Genomic DNA, 6,104 nt, shown 5'->3' with positions numbered 1-6,104 from the left:
CTGAGAGTGGGCAGGACCTGTCAAAGGCAAATCATCCTGGGTGGGTACCAGATAATCAGATGAGCCCCATAAAGATGGACCAGGGGTTAGAGACATTCTCCTACTGATGCTGAAGAAGCAGCCACCTCACAAGATTCACAACTGCCACAGTGAAGGGCGGCCTCTAGGAGTTGAGGGCCGCAGTTATAGAACTGCAAGGAACTAAATTCTGCTAAGAACTTGAATGAGCTTAGAAGAGGACTTCAAACTCCAGATGAGCATGCAGCCAGCCAAGAGGACCCAGACTCCTGATGCGTGGTAACTGTGGGATAACAAATACATGTTGCAGTAAGTCACAGATACACACACACACACACACACACACACACACAGGCATTAAAAATAAAGATATTATCCAAGTCAATTGATTATTATACTAAGTATAGGTCATCATTTTGCATCAATAAAATAACACCTTCAGTGATGTCAACTCAATGGAAACATTTCATCCACCAGTTCTTGCACAGGGAATCAAAATTTGCAATTTATATTTATTTATTTTTAAATGGCAAAAAAGGTCAGTTATACGAACATGATTAGTAATATCCCCAAATTACTCAGATATCCACCAGCATATAAAATGTGCTATACCCACAAAGAGAGCACTGTGCAGCCACGAAAAAGAGCGCTCCACCCCTACCTGGGACAAATCCCACAAACACCATGTTTAGCTAATGAAGCCAGACACAAAAGTCTATATGTGACACAATTCAATTTACATGAAGTACAAACAAAAATCTATGGCAACACTAATCTATGTTATTACAAGTTAGAATTGTGATTGGTTTTGGAAGGAGTCCCTGTGGGACTGACTTATCTGGTGCCGCTAATTCTGGTGCCTGGCTTCCTGGATGTGTTTAGTTTGTACACATTTATATGTAGACTCTTGTTTATGTATATCACATGTTACTAAAAGATTTCAAATGACACAGGAACAGCTTCCACTATGAAAATGAGCAGTTTGCATTTGCTGTGAGGCATGGTCTTGTTGCTCTGCCTGAGCTGGAGGCTCTCCCTGTAAGAAGCAGGCCATGACACTAAGGACACATTCCACACGGATGCCCCCCCATCTGCATTTGTGACCCAGGCCGTGACATGATGACGGAAAAGGTCACATCATCCCCATCCTGCCATGAGCCGTGGCCCATGGCAAGCTATTGGGGCTGACACCGTAGATAAACCATCTTTTCTCTATTTACAACCACCAACCACAGAATGCACATTCCTCCCTTGCTCTCCGGAGTAGTGACTGGAGCTTAGTACCTTTGGTGTCAGGTAGGACCCCCAGGATGTAGGAAAGAAGGAGACTGTGGAAGAAAGACTCAGCTAAGTTGTTCCAAGCGATCAAGAGGAAGTCAGGGTGAGGCATCCCAGTCACTCTCCTTTGCCCTGAGCCCGGTCCCTGCGCTGCCTCTGCCTGTTGTGAGAACTTGGGGTGCCACTCAGTCCACTCCAGTCAGTGGCTGGAGTTTGGAGGGTGGGAGGAAGAGAGGAGCCAGGGAATGACCACCCACACCACTCCCAACAGTATCTCCGTGTGCAACAAAACCCCCCCCCAACCCCAAATTCACTGGTGTCAGTGAACTCTGGAGCATTCATTTAGATGTAAAATCTCAGGGGAATGGCCCAAACTCTCTGGCTGATTGGCAGACTCGCTGACCTCTGCTCATTCACTTGACTTCTGAGTGGCGGTCAACTCTATACCTTGGCCAAGAGATTCCTGTGGGCACCCACCCCAGTGGGCATCACCCCTCACCTTACACAGCAGGCGCTTGCTCCTCCATCAGTAATCTCAGTGCACTGGACTTAGAGTGATTTTGTGGAATTTTTATTGGTGCATGGCAGTGGGATGGAGGTGTTGTACATGTCACCAAAGTGATAACTCCAGAATGGCCGTCGTGTAGAAACCTGTAAAAACTGGCATCTCAACAACATGGCAAAACCCCGTCTCCACTAAAAATACAAAAGAAAAAAAAAATTAGCCAGGCATGGTGGTGCATGCCTGTAATCCCAGCTACTAGGGAGGCTGAGGCAGGAGAATTGCTTGAACCCTGGAGATGGAGGTTGCAGTGAGCCGAGATCAAGCCACTGCACTCCAGCCTAGGAGACAGAGCAAAATTCCATCTACAAAAAAAAAGAAGGAAAGAAAAAGAAAGGAATAAAGAAAAGAAAACTGGCGTTTCAGGGGTGGTCTTTCTGTCATGGTGGTGCCCGTGTGCCCAGCTTCAGAACGGCTGCAGCCCTGGGCAGGTTAAGATGTCAGATGCGGTTGATCCCAAGAGCCACCCCATCCTGACACTCTGCTGACAGGGCACTTCAGGAATGCCCATGGGTCACAGATCTCTGGGTGCGTATGTTGGGGGGTGTCTGTTCAAAGAGTCAACACTGAGCTCCGAGGGATGCAGGATCTCACATCTACAGGGGCGGGCTTAGACATGGCCATGTCCCCCGGAGCACCTGCCACTCCAGGACAGGTAGCAGGTGCCCCTAGACAAATGGAGAACCTGAGGTGGACTGTGTTCCATGGAGAGGACTCCCTTTTACAAAAGGTCCGCAACCAAATTTTCAAATAGCAGTTTCTTCTAGTTCCTTCAGCTTTTCTTAGATACGATTCTGTTTATAACAATCACCACCACAAAATGGTCATCAGCTGCTCAGAGTCACAGCTACTACAGAGAGTGCCCTAGACACCCACCTGCATTTTGGAAGGTAAATTGGACAAGAGCGAAAGACAGAAGACCTTTCTTGCAGACATGGCTTATTTGACTTGGGGATGAAAATGCACCAATACAAGGCCTGGTTGTCTTTTTTAATCACCTAGAATAACGTATTTGTCTTTGAAAACCGAAATTAAATCTTTACTTGTTTGCCATCCTTCTTCATTCTTTCAGATTTCCGTTTCAAATAGCAAGAATACCATATATTTGAAGCCCTGTTTTTTCTTGTCTGTTTCATATAGCAAGACTACTATATATATGAAGCACCTTTTATTTTATTTTTATAATTGCAACAAAGATAACACAGATCAGACTTTAAGATTTGTCGAAGAATCAACATATTTATTTCTCAAGTTATTGGCTCTGATCCAACGCCTGAAAGATGATTTGGTTTGTCCTAAGTAGGGCATGTTTTCATCAATACTTAAAGCCTTCACCGTAGCACTGATTAATAGAGAATGTTTGAATTGACTAATCATTTCACATTCCTTGAAGTATTTTTAATAGAAAAAGGCAGTACAATTAGTGTGAGGAGACTTTCAAAAACTTTTAGAGGAAGCTGATATCTGATTGTTATGAGAAGAAAAAGCACTGTTCTAAAATTCTTAAAATAATAAAGTTCACTTTAAATTTCAAAACATAGTAGGTAATCTGTTTCTGGTATTTTAATGTCAGGTTTGAAGAGGTAGCAGTTATTTTTGGGAGGAGGAATAAACTATTCTCTCTTCAATCAGCTCAAAATTACTTTCTTTTTAGTTACTGTGCTTGTTTTATCAGCTACTACTCTGCTGGTTTTACCATGTATTTTTTTTATTTTAATTTTTGCCCTAATGTTAATGATGGCAGCTCCAAAGACAGGTGAGAAAACTTCATGAGAAAAAATATGATACATTTCCAAACTCCCAATTGTCCCCAGATGTGACCTGGAAGCCTGTCTGTTCTGTGTAGGGATAAGCTTGATGAAGTCTTAAGAACACTCCCCAAGAAACACTATTTGCTGGAGAGATGCATGCTAGTGAGATGCCCACGTCTCCAGTACAGCTTGGGAGGTGGGGTTTTCATTATTAATTACAAATTGCCTCTGAGACAGCAGAACTTAGGGAAGCAGTTAGTGAATAAAAATGTGGTGAAGCAAAGAATGGAGGAGGGCTTTGACACTGCAGTGAAGAGGATTTGGGGCTAATGAGAGCAAATGATGACGACCATAAGCTTTTACTAGGAAAACGCCCCCGCCTGATTTTTCCTTTCAAAAATGCCTTCCATAAATGGTGGAAATCCTATAAATATCCCCTCCACAAATCGGCTGGAGGAAGACACAGTGGGAAGAGGGGGTTTGTGTAGTTTGTGGTGGAGTGGAATTCCTCGGCCCCAATTCAGAACCATTCCCTGTGGGATCCTTCTGCTTTAAAGTGGTCCGCGGGTGGGGCTCCCAGAGTATCCACGTTCTGAGCCAAGCTGATTATCTCTGCTTTTTATCTACAGACGGAAATAGGAGCAATACACACAAAATTAGCTCCATAAATAAATGCTGAGGTCTAATTGCCCGGTCGGCTCTGGCCCAGGAGGCTGTGGGACGTTCTCTGGTCTCTTTCATCTCTGGTTGTGGCTGGTTGGCCCAGGACGCAGGAAACTCGTGTTTTCTGCCATCAGAGAAGTGCTCTGGTGGCCTCCGTCCATTTTCCCTGGGGGAGAAAAATTTACTTTGTACTAATTGGCCTCCTTCTTGGCAGCACTGGTGCAATCGTCGCAGTCCCCTGAGCTGAGACTGAGTCCTCCGTGGAAAGGAGAGAAGGTGACAGGCGGCTTGCCTCAAGGACGCAGAGCTAAGGGATGAGGGCATGTACTTTCTGGAACCTTCGCAGCAAATGGCTGGTCCTAGGACAAAACCTGTCATCAAAGTCCTTTGCTCAGAGCTGCTCCAGGTGGCGTCTCTCTCCCCAGACACCGTTCCCGCACACAGCGGCACAGGATCCCAGGGCAACGTGTGCTGCCTTTCTCTAAAGCACCGTGCAAACTGAAGGTAAAAGGATGCTCCTTCCAGCAGGTATTTCAAATTTCGTAAACAGTCCTTCCTGACTGTGCTGTGCTCATAAAGCAGTCACCCATATGGAAGAAAAGAGGAGGACAACAGAAGTCTTCCACAATTTACCACTCAAAGGTAACTGCGGCAATATTGTGGCAGCGTCACGCTTGTTTAAAAAGAGACTTGCAGTTATTTTTTATATTCAGTAACATAACCTGCTTTTTTTTTTTACTTAACATTATCCCATGTACATTTTCTCCTGTTATTAAAAACTCTCAGTTTATACTGACAGTATAATATTTCATCACTTAGCTTTCCATTATTTATTTGAAGACATCTCTCAGATGATGGACATGGTAGTTACTCTTAGATTTCATTATTATAAATGAGGTGGTGAGGAACACCTTCAGGCATAAATCATTGTCTCCGTTCTTTATTATTCCCTCAAAGTCGATGATTCATCGCGGCATTACTGGGTCAAAGGTAATGGACATTGGATCATTTTTAACACATAAATTTCCAAATTGCTTTCCAAAAGCATTCTAGCACTTTGTAGCCTCACTCTTGCCAAGGATCTAGGAGGCTACCTAGCCCCTCCCCACCTGACTCCCAGCACTGGGCATTAACATTTTTAAAAACCTCTGCTTATGAGAACGCTGCTTTGATCTGCGTTTCTCTGACCATCAGTAATGTTAGGCACATTTCTAATTTACTCATCCCACATTTTACACTATTATTATTGTGGGGAAGTTTTTAATTAGCAATAATCGCACCTCGGATAAACCTCATGGGCTGCAATATTACCACTGTGCAAAGCTGTGCACTATGATTATTTCAAAATTAACTCTTTAATCTTAATATTTGGGGTTGTATACAGTAGATAATGTGTTTTTCTAAATAGCCAACCAATTATATGAACACCACTTACTGTCTAATCCTCCTAGTCGTCCTGGTTTGTGATCCATTTTTTGTCGAATATTCACTTCGTTTCTCTCTTTCCAAGTTATCTCTCCTGCTCTGTGAAGTCTGTCTGTCCTTGGATCAGAACAACGTAAGGATTGTGGATATAATTGCCCCGCACACCGGCATCCGGCCTTACTTACTGATGAGGTGTGTGACCGTCTCACTGTTTACCCTTCATCTTGTATCTGTTGTTTTTGGTGTTTTTTAATCCCGGGTAGCTTTCACATTTTTCTCCTTATCCTTGTATTTTGCAGTTTGTTATGCTCTGTCTTCACAGGAATTGGTTTCTATTTATCCTGTCTAGGACTTGAGGATATTTTAAAATCACACCACATATATCCTTCAATTCTGGAAAAATTTCA

General features: G+C 43.6%; 1 pseudogene; it reads right to left on the bottom strand.

The window, feature by feature from the left end:
* Positions 1–5,514: 5,514 nt before the first annotated feature.
* On the bottom strand, positions 5,515–5,597 carry LOC112132538 (U4 spliceosomal RNA; annotated as a pseudogene).
* Positions 5,598–6,104: the final 507 nt, after the last annotated feature.

The sequence above is a fragment of the Pongo abelii genome, chromosome 11 (assembly GCF_028885655.2).
Source record: "Pongo abelii isolate AG06213 chromosome 11, NHGRI_mPonAbe1-v2.0_pri, whole genome shotgun sequence".
NCBI classification, from domain to species: domain Eukaryota; kingdom Metazoa; phylum Chordata; class Mammalia; order Primates; family Hominidae; genus Pongo; species Pongo abelii.
This window is presented reverse-complemented; position numbering and strand designations above follow the sequence as displayed.